At 52.8% G+C, this 14,862-nt stretch overlaps 1 long non-coding RNA gene across 1 annotated transcript in view; it reads right to left on the bottom strand.

Annotated features, from left to right (window-relative positions):
* The window catches only part of LOC144332213 (uncharacterized), a 60,393-nt gene that overhangs the window by 45,024 nt on the left and 507 nt on the right, over positions 1-14,862 (bottom strand). The window lies entirely within an intron of this gene.

Here is a 14,862-nt window from a genome sequence, read left to right on the forward strand (position 1 = left end):
AAGAGAACGTTTCTCCCCAAGTTTTCTCCTCATCCTACAGCAGGGCTCCATTTCATTCCACATTTCTGAGCCCATTATTTCAGGGATTAGAGAGTGGGAGAAAGAGCACATTGCTCATCTGCGTAGCTTGCAGCTCCCAAGAGACCCAAAGATCTCACCAGCACCATTTCCATTTTCTTTACGGCTTCCAACTCCTACCTCAGGTATGAACAAAGCAGGGTAAAAACCAAACAAACATCACAATGTTGACCGGAAAAAAACAAAACGAAACAAAACTTTACAATCCCTGGGGAAAAAAGGAATCAAACTATGGTATTTTGTGTACTTGTTTTGCTAGGTGGTAGGATTGTTGCACAGTTTGATCGGGAAAACAGATGCAGGCACTAAGAAGACCACAGACTCCTGCTCAATTTTTCTTAGTGAGAAAATGAATTGCTTTGGCAATATACCACCTTTTAAAATAAGGATTCTGCGAAATACCCTAACATATTAGTGACTCAGTGTAAAAATTAAAACATGTTTAAAAGGCAAGTTTCACAGCCAGCATGTTAATTTAGTTAAAGTGCAAAATGGTAAAAATGAATACAAATCCCTAGGCATCTAGAATATCCACGAAGCAGAGGCTCTGCCCCTGAGAGGCTCTTGGAGATGCTCAGTAAAGGAATCCCAGCAAAAGCAAAGTGACAACTCAACAGAGGGCAACCACAGACACCTACAGGGGAACCAAAGGCCCCTGTCCTGTCCGCTAATCCTGCGAAGACACACTAGGCTCTATCTTCTCCCAGCAGCTTCCAAAGAACACCCACAAATGGATGACTCGGCAAATGGAAAGTAAATCTAATTCCTGTCTCCTGAGCTGAGCCCATTCTCTGAGTCTATTAGCAGAATCTCCAAATGCTACCCCAGGGACAGCAGTACCTGTCAGGTGTGCCTTTCTGTTGAACAGGAATATTTATGCAGGCTGGTGGTCTTCAGAAACTCTTCATTAAAGTAATGAAGTTGAAGGATGTGTGCTAGCAGAAAAACAGCAGGCGACAGAATCTTAGCGAACAGTGACACCACGTCAAACTGCTCCAGGCCTGCATCACGGAATGTGGAATGGACTACAGGGGAGAGAGCCATGGCTGAGAACCAGGTCTCTGCTGGGTCCTACCAACAAAGATGCCTGCCTTGACGGGCCCCACAGCCCTTTCTTTTGATATCTCAATGGCATTTGGTTGTGAGCGGCTGAGGTGGGGCCCGCCCATGGTCCTTTAAGTTCATGTGACCTGAGAAAGTGCGGCATTCTCAGAGAACCATCTAGGACACGTGCTTTTGGTGTAAACTTGGACTCAGCAGCCAAAGTTGGGGGGTGCAAGCTGAGGATGGGCTTTGGTGAGAGTCTGATGAAGCCCCTAGGAGGGAGTTAGAGCACTGTGGGGCTTCAGTCTGTGGGATCCAGGCCCATATCACAACAGAGCAACACAGCAGACCCCAGCAGAGCAGGAGTACCAGGCAGCAAGATGCTGATGGGTTCTCACCATGTCCTCCCTACCCTTGACGTTAGAGCTCCAACCTTGAAGCCTTGGAGCTGGAAAATGGAAAATGCACTTTGAAGACCTTGAGCAGCTGGGAGCTTTGCAGAGGCATCCCACATGGACAGAACTAACTAGAAGAGTCCCTCTCTATCACATTCTGTGCTTATGATGGCCCCATGGGGAACCTGTGAAGGCCACGGGGCTGCCATAAGCAGCTCGTTTGGCAGATGCAGGTTCTAGTAAATAACTGCTCTATTTCCTCTACAAGTTTCCACACAGGAAGCTGGGGGGCTGGCTTCAGTCTGCTACTACATCTGCTTCTGATCCCAGAAGCCCATGAATTCTGGCAGAACTAAGGGTCTTTTAGCAAATTGAACTGCAGGAGCTATGACCCATGAGTCTGAGAAGCCAAATTCTTATCCCTTTTCAGATAGCCTCAGAGTTTGGTTGAAAAATCCACCAAGGCTTTGAAACTGCTAAGTGTAGACAGCCCTAAAGGCCACCATTGAACGAGACACCATGACTATCCAAAAGCACTTCAGGACGCTCCTCCAAGAATTGTTGTGTGTCTGCAATTCAGGCAGAGCCCCTGATAAAACGCACTGCGGATTATTAGAGAAATGAAAAGAGCTGGAGCCAGCAGGGCGGGAGCGGCTGCAACCTGGAAGGGCCAAGCATGAGTCTGAAAGTACAAACACCCCCGTGCAGAATCATATTTTCCATCGGAAATCTTTGCTGGAGAGAGCCCAAGCTCATTCTCATAGGAGGGTCTGCGCCAGTTTTTATGAGACTCCAAAATGAAGTTGGAGTTTGGGCCTTTAGCTAAGTTGCCTGCAGAAAAAGCAAGCTCAGAGCTGGAGGAAGTGAACCACCTGGGAAGCCAGGAAGCCCTGGGGCTGGGAACTTTGTCTGTTTATTGAGCGATTTGGGTGGTATTGGAAATCAATCTCTGCCTCTCTCTGGGCCTCTGGCGCACACACACCCACTCTCTCTACCTGCGTGTGGGAACTGCAGGGTTATCCGGAGGGAAGGGTTGGAGTGTGTGGTATAGATGAGGCCGTGTGACCTTATTGATAAATGCACGTGGTCTCCCAGTGGTTTCTCTTGGGGCCTCTACCATGGTCCTGTGATGCTGGGAGCTGCCCACCCTGTGTGAGAGCAGGAACCAGAAGGCAGACGGGACAGAGAAGGGCTGGGGCCAGCCCTGCAAGTCCAGTTACCCAGCCAGCGCGGGGCTGTTTCCTAAGCCCTGTCCGCTGAGAATGCTGGAATGCCAACATGGAGGTGTTCAGGAAGGACCTGAAGTCACTGGGCTTTGGCCTGGATCTCACCTTCTGTCTGGTCCCCAGGGTCACCCAGATGTGCAGCCTCTGGACGTGGCTCACCTCTTCCCTTTTACAGAGCTGACCCCCACTTCTGCTCCTCTGTGGCTGCAGCCATCAGGAAATGTCAGTCAACCATGCCTAATGGGGGTCCTGTGACTTTTGCTTGAGCTGGGGTCAGATACTTAGCTGAGTGACTGCATGCAGGAGCCATGGGAGCAGCATGGCCTCCCCCCACCCATGGAGACAGCACCAGGCACACTGCAGGCACCAAGACTTCCCCACAGTGTTTGTCCCATAGGCACTGAGCAGAGCCAGAGTTGGGAGTGCAGGAGGCGGGGGCTCCAGGCTCAGCAGAGCAGCACAGCGGGAGCTCAGAGCTGTATGTTCACCTGTACAAGGTCACTTAGGGTAGGAACAGAAAGAGGTGTATGATCCTGTAGAGCCCACCCGGCCACTGGAGCTGTCGACCAAAGCAGGGCTCCGTGGCTGTGGATCCAGGAGAACCTGGAGGAAGGAGCCCAGAGCAGGACGCTGGTGGGCCTCACCCGGGTGATGGGGGAGGAAGGCGGAGAGGAGGCCGTCGGGGTCGGCTCTGTTTGGCTGGGCCCCCAGTGTGAAGAGAGCACGCTTTCTCCCACCATCTTCACCCTCTCCCTAACTCCTCTCAGTTGGGTGGTGCGCCCAGGGGTACATTCTTAAAACCCCAGGAGGAAAAGATAAGAACAGACAAGAGAGTCAAAGCTAAGGGGACAGACAGGCCTCTGCCAAAGCACTCTCATGGTCCCCACCACCCTGAGCAAGGGCTGTCTTCACAATAGGAGACGTGGCTCACATCCATCTATGACCAGACAATTCCAGACCCAAAGAACAAAGGCCAGCACAGAAGAGCTCTGCCCCTGATGTGGGCATTTCCCTGGACCATGGTGGGCCCTGCCCTGAGCTTCTAGTTGTGTCCTGGGCCACCTAGGACCAACAGCTGTGTATCCCCTGAGAGCCACCTGAAGAAAGACAGCAAGAGAGAGAGACAAAGACGGAAAGAAAGAGAGAGAGGAGGGAAGGGGAGGGGAGGGGGGAGAGAGAGGAGGGAAGCGGGGGAGAGAAAGAGAGAAGGAAAGAGAGGAGGGAAGGGGGGAAGGGAAGGGAAAGAGAAAGGAGGGAAGGGAAAGGAGAGAGAGAGAGAGAGAGAGAGAGAGAGAGAGAGAGAGAGAGAGAGAGAGAGAGAGAGAGAGGGGAAGGAAAATAAATTCTAAGTACTCCATGGCATTTGGTCTTTCAGGAAGTCATTATCAGGTGCCACCTGTATGCCCAGCTCATGCTAGGCATTGCAGAGGCCACTAAAGAGCTGGAGGCATGAGCTCTGTCCTCCAAGGAGTCAAAATGTAGTTGGACATAAATGATCCGAAGAAATTGCTGGAACCCACAGAAGAGGGCATGTGATGTTGGATGTGTCTCCTGTCTCGTCCCCAGCAGGGATAAGGATGGGGAGATGGGAACGTGGACAACCCTCACTTCCTTGGGCCGCCGCATGAAAAAGTCTAGCACAGTGACTCTCAGCCACGGGCAATTTTGCCCCCCCCCCCGCCCCTCTGGGGACATTTGGCAAGCCTGGAAATATTTCTTTTGGATTGTTGATTACTAGGCATGTGGGGGATGCTACTGGCATCTAATGAGTAGAGTCCAGAGATGCTGATAAACATTCAACAATGTACAGGACAGGTCCACAACGCAGAATTATCCAGTCCCAAATGCCGGTGGTGCTGAGATTGGGAAAACCAGCTCTGGCACCGCAGCTGAGAGCACGGGTTTGGCCGGGCATGGTGGCTCATGCCTGTAATCCCAGCACTTTGGGAGGCCGAGGCAGGTGGATTACCTGAGGTCAGGACTTCGAGACCAGCCTGGAGCCTGGCCAACATGGTGAAACCCTGTCTCTACTAAAAAATACAAAAAATTAGCCGGGTGTGGTGGCAGGCACCTGTAATCCCAGCTACTCGGGAGGCTGAGGTAGTAGAATTGCTTGAACCTGGGAGGTTGAGGTTGCAGTGAGCCGAGATTGTGCCACTGCACTCCAGCCTGGGCAACAAGAGACTCGGTCTCAAAAAAAAAAAACAAAAAACAAAAAACAAAGCACGGGTTTAAAGTCAGCCAGACATGATTGCATGTGGGCCCGGTACTTCACTGCTGGGATCTTCTGTCTCCTCATCAGTGAATTGAGGATGATGATAGCACCCGTGTATGAGGCTCATTTCATCTTGTAGGAACGGAATGAGATGGTTCACAGGGAAGGCTTGAGGGCAGCGCCTGGCTCATGCATTTAAAGTGTTTGTTCTCACCGTTATTAAAAACCTGAAAACTGCCAAACTAGGACAGAAACTCGTGAGCTTTTTGCTCCTCAACCCAGATTTTTCTTGCCCATGGAACACTCCCCAAGCAAGTGCAAGGCGTAGCTTGGCCTATCTTGGGATCTGCCTTGGTGCTGCTCCCAAACGTATGCAACCAGCTCTCGGGATCCCTATGACATGGCCAGCCAGCCCCACCTTTGGAGGGTGAGATGTGTGGACAGGGCTCCAAGCTGACTCATCCCCTCTAGAAGACAAGTGTCCATTCCCTCTCACTCCTATTGTTGCCTTAGGGATGAAGAGTTTTCATGTACAAGCCTAGGGTTTGGGACAGTGTGGGGTTTGGAGGCCTTCCTGGGGGTGCCAAGGGGCTCAAACCAGAGACAGTCTTTCTCTGTTCCAGCAGGAAAAAAGCTGATGAGTCCAGCTCCAAGCTCTGCCCCTGCGGCTCCTTGCAGTGCAGAAGGGGCAGGTCCCACCAACTCCCATTAGGGGACAGCGTCACCTGGCAGGGGAGGAGGGCTGCTCAGGGCTGGCCTGGCCAACGCTCTCTGAAGTGTGTTCCTTGTGGCATGACCAGGACACTGAGCTGGGACTCGGGGACTTGGGCCTGCCAGCTGGAAGCCAGCAGGGAGGGTTGTTGTTGGTTAACTCTCTGGTAACAATTTGTACAAATGCCACGAGGCCAGTGGGAGCCTTGCTCTCGTCAGCTGTGGTTCCCTAACAGCCTCTTGCAGATCCAGAGTCCTTTGCACTTCTTTTCCTTTCCTTCCTTCCAGGAGCCTGGACTTGACCTCAGCCGCAGTGCTGTGGCGACCTTGGCTGCCCCTGTTGCCTCTTACCCGGCCTTCTGTCTGGCCCTCTCTTTGTTTAGCTTTTTGGAGAATCATCCGGGGGCGTTTGCATTCTACTTCCCTTCTCCAACCCCAGCAGCCCCCACCTGCAGCAACAGCAGCCTCCACACATCAGCGGCACTCGGCAGCCTCTGTGGTCCAGACCGCGGTGTTTAAACACCCCAGCCGTTTCAAGGTCTCCCACGTCCATCCGCTCAGTAACACGTGATGTATTGTGCATACAACGATGAACAAAACCAACCCCTGTGTGTGCATCCATGCTGCGTGCAGCCTGGTAGCTGTATAATACCAGCTATAATAGAGACATTTGAGAATTGTGCACACAAACAAATATAAAATTACAGCTGTGATCAGAACCGTGACAAGAGGTACACAGTGGTGACAGAGCCTGAAATTGGGGGACTAGTCAGAGAGGCCAGGGGAGGCTTCCTGGAGAAGGTGAGGACTGGGCCTTGGGAAGGAATGAGGGCCACCTGAGTCAAGAAGGGAGAAAAATGAGCCTGACATGAGCTTGACTCCCAGAGACAGGGATTGAGGAGGAAGCCAGGGAAGCTGGAGCCCAGAAAGCAAAGATTGTGATATGATTGAAGACAGGAGGAGGCCATAGGGAGCGCTGAATGCCATGCTGAGCATATTGGTCTTTATTCTAAGGGCAATAGTGAGCCATTGAAGGTTTTAGGCAGAGGAGGGACAAGGTTAGGTTGACTGGAAAGGATGTTTCTAGCTGCAATGTAGAGAATAGACTACAGGGGACAAGCATATTTGGACAGATCAGTTGGGTGGCATTGCAGAGGTCCAGGGAAGATTGGGGATTCATGTACTGGGAGGGTGAGGTGGAGTAGAGAGGAAAATGGGTGATTCCAGAGAAATTTAGGACAATCAAAAGCACCCTTATTATTGATTAGATAAGACTTGAGGGTGAGGAAGGAAACTTGCTTGCAGATTTCCGATGGACGAGACACCATTCGCCAAGGCAGGAAACTGGGAGACCGAACTTGGAGGGAGAAGTCCTGGGCCTGGTTTGGAGCAAGTGAGGTCTGAGGACCTCTAGGCCCTCCAGGGCCATTCTCCATGTGAACCCATGCACCTTTCCAACCGAGAGCTGCTCACTCCACACTACAATGCAGGGGCTTCACCAGGGATAGTTCTCCAGCCAGGTGTGAACTTCCTGCCCCCTCTCCCTAGACCCAACCCTTCATTCAAGGCAAGCGGTTCCTCCAGGAAGTCCTACCGGATAAACCAGCTTTGGTCCAGCACCCCTCACTGAAGCAGTGATGAGAGACCCAGGTACCCAGTTACCATCTTGCAAGACCACAGCCTGCAAGAAGCACTTCCCCACACAAAAAGAGGTTCCAACTCTGCTTCCCTTTGCCTTTTACCCTAGTTATTCACATGCCCATCCTGGTGCCCTGCCCGGAAGACAGCAACCCTGCCTTGTAGACTTCGTAGCCTCCAAAACCCCATGCCCAGGGTCTTGCACTGAGCCATCACCCAGCACCAGCATTGAACCACAGCCTCCCCTCCAAGCCCTAGTACTGCACAGCCACATTTACATCCCAGTATATGCATTCCAAATAGGCTGCAGGAGGTGCTTGCTAAAACACCATTCCATCTTGTGCTCGGAGCCGAGGTCGAGCAAATGGATCTGTGCAGAAAACGCTCTTTAAAATGCATTATGCACATGAGTTTAAAGAGACGCCTGCTGCTCAGTGAATTTAAAAAAGGAGCAAGCTGGTGATGAACGACCTCAGGTTGTTACCAGGCTAAGAAACAAGGAGCTCTGTCTGTCTGCCTGTAAATAAAGTATGGACATATATTACGTACAGGGCTTTGCCGGAAGGAGACTCTTAAACCTGTTGGACGGGAAAACACAGTTCCCAACTCATCAGAATATCATACAATAAGGTTCTTATCTGGATAAAATATGAAAACAGTCACAGCTGTGGGGAGGAGGGCCCCCATACCCGTTATGGAGGACAGGGTCTCAGGGATGGCATGGTTCAGGGTCATTGTGCTACTTGGACTTGCTTGGGTGTGAAGATGGCTCGTATGTCGAGAGCAAACACCTGGGAAGTGATCTCAAGGCAGGAACAAACAGGTGTGCTTGTTGTTGCGTTTAAAAAAAAAAAAAACTGATCTAGCAGATTTTATTTTTTAATTTTTCTATGCTGGGTGACACTACTAAGACAGGTCATAGCCTGGCTTAATGGGGGAGGAAATTAGTTGAGGTCATCTAATTACATCCTTCTGTGCCCACTCCTCCTAGAGCTGGCTGTGAAATTAACAGTGGAACAAGCTGTTAGCAAGCCATGATTAAATATGCCCCATGTCCAGTGCACTGTGGTGGGCACTGGCGGGGGCGGGGAGGGGGGATTAAAGGCCTGTAGAAGCCCTTCTGCTGCTCCAGGGCCATGCATACAGATGCAAGGCAGCTCTGAGCAATTCTGGAGCTAAGTGCAAAGCAATGACTCCACTCTGAGCGGTTGAACTGGGAAGGTGAAGGCACCCCTCTGTGATGGGCTAGAGACTAGAGGTTTCACAGGTGAGCCATGTTTTCAGTTTACGCTCACTTTGGGGGGCAGAGTCGGCTGTCTGCCGCCTTCCTTTCTCTGTATTACAAATCATCCCAGGGTCCCTCTGGGCCTGGGTGTTGGTGTTGTCATGGGGCTGTGCACAGAAACAGATACAAGATGAAGAATGGGCTCCACCCCACCAAGGTGAGCAGGTGTATAATCACTCTGGCGTGAGTGGTTTGGGCAATTATTCATACAGACTGTTTTTTCCAAGATGGACGGCTTCCCCTCAAGGCTCAGGGAAGCTGGGTTTGTGACCTTAGGCAAGTTATTTGCTTCTGGAAACCCCAGTCCCCCTATCTGCAGATGAGTAGTGCCTGCCAACCAGTCCCCAGGGTGCATTTGTGAGCCCAAGCCACCTCCACCACTTCCGCATGATGTTTATTGGGGAAAGCAATGAATGATGCATGGGTGCCAGACGCCCTGCGCTGGGAGGCAGGCTTCTTGCTCAGCTCCTCAGAACAAGCCTCATTCATTGAGCAAGCATTTACTGAGCACTTGCTGAGAACTAGGAGTGTGCTGGCCACGGCACAGAACTGCAGGTACACTGCTGGCTGGCACCACCTTGGCTCGCTGAGCTTGGAATTTCCATGGTGGCTTAACTCAACCTGCACACATTTCATAGCAGGCTCCCCACCCTCCACTTGCTAAGGAGACAATGGAGTAAGTGGTGAAGGCAGAAACTCTGGTGTCGCACTGCCCGAGTTCAAATCCCAGTTTGCCACTGAATGCTGCAATGTGAGCAGGCGACGCTCCCTCGATGGAATGAAGGGCATGATCATGTCAAGCACTGATGCAGAGGACACTCTCAATAAACTGACCTCCTGTTGCTGTTACTATTATTTTACTATTTTTAAAAGTGTGAAACTATTTTTAAAAGAAAGAAACTATTATTATGCTATTTTTAAAAGAAAGGCTGGGCACGGTGGCTCACACCTGTAATCCCAGCACTTTGGGAGGCCGAGGCCGGCAGATCACGAGGTCAGGAGATCGAGACCATCATGGCTAACACGGTGAAACCCTGTCTCTACTAAAAATACAAAAAAATAGAGATTGCGCCACTGCATTCCAGCCTGGGCGAAAGAGAAAGACTCCATCTTAAAAAAAAGAATAAGGTGTGTGCTTGCCGTGGCACGTGGCTGTGTGGAGCAACGTGAAGATATCTCAGCTGGCCTTCCTCCCTGCCTGAGGCCCACGGCACAGAAGGCAGCTCGCGTTCTTCACTTTTGCTTTGTGACTTTAGGAGGTGCACCCCCATCTCGCCCTGTTCCTTGAGGACAACACAGATTTTAAATCTTCCGCCTTCTCTAGAGTCCCCTGTGAGACTGACTGGTGTATAAAAAAGCCCTCCACAGGAAGAAGCAGCCACAGAGTAGAATATTTTCAACTGAGGCTGTTTGCCTGCAGAAGACCCTGCGTCTGGGTCTCTGGGCCACTGAGCAGGAAGCGCTTCTCCAAAATCTCAGCTGTCTTCAGTGATTCCCAGCAGAGCGGCTCACTGCCATGGAGGCGGGATCCTGAGCCACGTGTGGCTTTTTAAAACATCCAAAACACGATTACTTCAACATGGAGACAAGATAAAAAAATACTGCAATATTTACAGTCTTTGTTTTCTATACCATGTTTTCAAAATCTGGTGTGTATTTTGCTCTTACAGGATATCTCAATTCAGACACTGCATTTTCGTCAGAAACACTTGATCCATATTTAGATTTTGTAAATGTAAAGTGGAAGACAGATTCGTACATTCGGGTTGTTCCAAACAAGCATTAAAGTTTTCCAATAATTGAATCAAGTGTTACCGGTTTCTTTTTTTTTTTTTTTCATTTTAATTAAGTGAAAGGACACCTCTGCCCCTCAGTCATGCTGGCTCCCACCACAGCGGTCCACACTCAAGCCCTGCCGTAAGCTGCCACTGTTAAAACCTCCCAGTGGCTCCTGAATTCATCACAGGACAACCTCCCAGAGAGGCCGTCCCAGGCCTTGCAATGGGTCAAACGCCCAGTGACCTATGCCTCTGTCAGTGAGCAGCTGTAATTTGTTTTTGCAATTCTTTCGCTTTTTTTTTTTTTTTTTTTTTTGAGACGGAGTCTCGCTCTGTCGCCCAGGCTGGAGTGCAGTGGCGTGATCTCGGCTCACTGCAAGCTCTGCCTCCCGGGTTCACGCCATTCTCCCGCCTCAGCCTCCCAAGTAGCTGAGACTATAGGCGTCTGCCACCACGCCCGGCTAGTTTTTTGTATTTTTAGTAGAGACGGGGTTTCACCGTGTTAGCCAGGATAGTCTCGATCTCCTGACCTCGTGATCCACCCGCCTCGGCTTCCCAAAGTGCTGGGATTACAGGCTTGAGCCACCGCGCCCGGCCAATTCTTCCACATATTAAGCCAAAACCTGCCTTTTTGTAACTTACACCCTCCTACCTTCCTTGTGTTCCCCAGAGCCAAGTGAAGGCAAGTTGGCTGCCTCAGCTGTGCAACAGCTCTTCAAAATTCTAAGGCAACTCTCACACCTCCTTAGTCTTCCCCTCTCCCACTCTAAACCATCACACTCAATCTATTTAGTACCACGGGAAGAGAAATCCAGTAAGCAAATATCAGTCCTTCACACTTTAGTAGAAATTGGCCCATCAACTTGCTTTCCTCTGTAGAGGTGGGAAGGTGAACAGATGCTCCCAGCTATCGGGGCCCACTTACTCCAGGTTGTGGGGCCCACAGAGGCAGCAGGAAGACCAGTGTGTAATAGGACAGCAGCAGAATCAAAGGGTTTATCATCTCCGGCCAGCCAGAGCCTGGATGGCAGTGGAGCTTCCAGGAGACTGTGGTTGGTCCTGAAGCGTGTGATCATCTCCTGTGTGCAGAAGGCCAACCAGGAAGTCACAGATGCCACCATGAACGCCTCAGGTCAGGCACCCATCCTGGTGGCAGCAGCATCACTTGAGCCTTCTGTGCCCTAGCCCACCAGTTGCCTGGGGAGGGGAGATGGCCAGGCACAGGGAAGGGGTATGGAGATGGGGCAAGGGCACACTATGGATCCCCCTGGCTGTCTCAGATCAAAGCCCTCCTTGGATAGCCATTTCCCCCAACACACCTCAGGGCCAGCTTCAGGGGCTGCCCATGTGTGTCTGTGTGGCCTCTGCCCCTTCTCTGCTATGGAACTCATTGTATCATCCAGTTAACTCCTGTCTCCCCATCAGGCTGCAAGCCCCGTCTTCTCTTCTCCCCCATCATCAGGCTGCAAGCCTTGTCTTGTCCTGGTTATTGCTGCATCCTCAGTGCCTGGCACCCAACTGTTAGTTCCCTTTCCGCCTGAAAGGTGTCAGGTGCCAGCCTGGAGGAGAAAAAGTCCAAACCAGGCTGTGTGTTTCCTGTGCATTCTATGTCCCCAGCCACCTGGGCCTGGGCCTTAATGACAGACTGTAGTGAATCGATGAATGAAGACAACAGGTGGCCAAGCATGGAGGTATATGCTGCCTTCTCTCCTTCTGGCAGAATGTGATGATGGGCAGACCTGAGGTTTGTATGGGTTGAATTTTATCCCCAAAGCTAACCCTTCCTGAGCTGTCTACACCTTTGTCCTAGCTTTCGAGACATGGGAAGGGGTATACACCAGTCACCCACACCCATCCACTCAGGCAGTCAAGAACTATCAGGAGATGAGGGCTTGGCCAATCCCTCTGGGGGATATCCAATGCAGCCCTGGCCACCTAGTGAGACGCAGACCACCAGGGGGGCCGAGCCCAGCCCCGTCCATGGCGGTGATGACCAAGGGGACTTTGCAGGGCGTCAATGTCACTGCAAGGCACAAGGTCCGGAAAGAAGGGGAGCTGGTAGGGGAACAAGTGCGTCAGGCAGCCGGTGGTGAAGATGGTTATGAAGACTCAGAGCCTGCCAACAGCCACGGCGCTCAGAGACCAACAGCACGTCCACCAGGAGCCCAGGCTGAGGCCACAGAAGGGGAGACCATCGCTGGGGAGACAGCTCCCACCCATGTGACTGGCAGCCCTGCCCACCCCGCACCCCGACCATGCACCCTGAGACCCAGCCAGGAAAAGCTGGCTCTGAAAACAGCCTGCATAGACTGGTGACCACGGACACACGCCCAAGAGCACTGCAGCCTTGGGACAGGGCTGACCCTGCAGGTCAGCCTGGGCTCCCTTGGGATGGCCTGAGCTGCTTCTAGGAGCTCCTTGTCCCTCCATCTGAAGAGCAACAAGACCTAATGGCAGGTGGCACCCCATCTCGGCGACTCCCCATCTCAGTGGCACCCCATCTCGGCAGCACCCCATCATGGCGGCACCCCGTCTCGGCGCACCCCATCTCGGCGCACCCCATCATGGCGGCACCCCGTCTCGGCGCACCCCATCATGGCGGCACCCCGTCTCGGCGCACCCCATCATGGCGGCACCCCGTCTCGGCGCACCCCATCATGGCGGCACCCCGTCTCGGCGCACCCCATCATGGCGGCACCCCGTCTCGGCGCACCCCATCATGGCGGCACCCCGTCTCGGCGCACCCCATCATGGCGGCACCCCGTCTCGGCGCACCCCATCATGGCGGCACCCCGTCTCGGCGCACCCCATCTCTGCGCCACTGAGCAGAAGTGCGCTCTCCCTCCCCCTCTCCTGTGACTCGGCATCACCGTTGTGCCCGGGGAATGGAGAACTCAGCCTGCGGCCCCTTCCCCCGATGCCTCCCCACAGTGCCCAGGCCTGCTCCAGCCGCTTGGGTGTCCGTCCCTCCCATCATGTAGCCCAACGCTAGCCCCACACAGGAACCTTCTTGGCACCTGCCCAGCCCAGGAGAAGGGTCACCAGGCCCTTCCCCACAGCGGGAAGAAAGGCTCTACGATGGTTTCCAAGCCCAAAATGAAGGCAGTGACCTTTAGGACAATGTTCTGGCCTCCTAGCCTTCTCCGAGCAAGAGCTGGTGACATCATCCTCAGAGTCACTCTCACCAACCCGGGAAAAGTCAGAAGTGAAAAATAGCCAGAAAGAGTCCCCATGCCTTTCCCCTACCTGAAAAATGGGGGGTCCGATCATTTTGGAATCTGGAGATGAACCCCGAAGGATCAACATTTCACTGCTTAATGGGCAGTGAGCGTCTGCCCGGAGCCCGCCCAGCCTCAGCCTTGCAGGGGAGCAGACTGTAGCCCAGAGAGGGGGAACGGCTCGCTGAGGTCACAGAGCACTCTCTCGGCCTCCGTGGTCCTGTGGGCCCAGAGGAGAGTCTATGCTTCCAGGGTGCAAATCTCAGCACTTGACAAATCAAACCAGATTGTCATTGTCCCTCTAACCCCGGCCGGGCCTCTGGACGCCGTAAAGTTACCCAAGGCTATCGCTGGCATCCTGCCCACCCCTCGTGGCTGTCCTGCAGGAGCCTTCTTCCCCAGGGGCCCCTCCTGGGCCCAGGTAGCCGTCAAAGTGTTCGAGCAGAACCGCCCAGGCCGGGCCAGCTGCTGAGGGTTACAAGATTCTAAACTCGGGACAGCAGGTGACTGTGCAGTGAAGCATTAATCTTGCCCAGAGAGAGCTGGCCTCTGCCCTTGGCTCCTGGGAGGTGACCACTAAGCCCTTGGGATGTCCTGCCTGATAAGAGTGTCTTTGTTTAACTGATGTCTTGGGCCATCCCAGATTGCTTATGCTGAAAATATGCTTTATGGCGGGGGCCTTGGGCTCAACTCCCAGAGGGCTGGAGACGGAGGTCAGCCACGTGGGTGGGCAGCCACGTCTATGTGGCAGAGCCCCAGTGGATACTTCCAGTTCTGGCAGCACTTGTGTGCAGTCACACATCATGTGGTAAGTGGTGTCCACGCCACTTCCCTGAGAGAGGAGAGCTGGAACCCACACCTGGAGCCCTCCTGGGCCTTGCCCCACGTGCCCTTCCCCGGGCTGACTTCACTCCGCGTCCTTCGCTGGAGGAACTGCAGCTGTGAGCACAGTGGTGCTGCTGAGTTCTGAGAGGACTCCAGCAAAGTGCCAAACCGGAGGGAGGACTTGGGAACTCTGGAAAGATCTATCCTCTAACTGGATCTCTATTTCCATCTCAAACTAAGGAAGACCAACACAAATCTCCCTGGTCTTTTTATGGGTCTCTGCATTTAAATGGCCTATGTGCAGATGCATGTACGTTTCGGCTGAAGGTCTGCATCTCAACATGGAGCCTCAGGCACTGGCGTATGGAGAGTTTTGGGTGCCTCGGCAGCACAGGAACAGTCCCTTCCCTTGACCCTGGCTCTCAGGACTGTCGCCCAGTGCGTGGGCA

This window comes from Macaca mulatta, chromosome 10, assembly GCF_049350105.2.
Source record: "Macaca mulatta isolate MMU2019108-1 chromosome 10, T2T-MMU8v2.0, whole genome shotgun sequence".
Taxonomy (NCBI): domain Eukaryota; kingdom Metazoa; phylum Chordata; class Mammalia; order Primates; family Cercopithecidae; genus Macaca; species Macaca mulatta.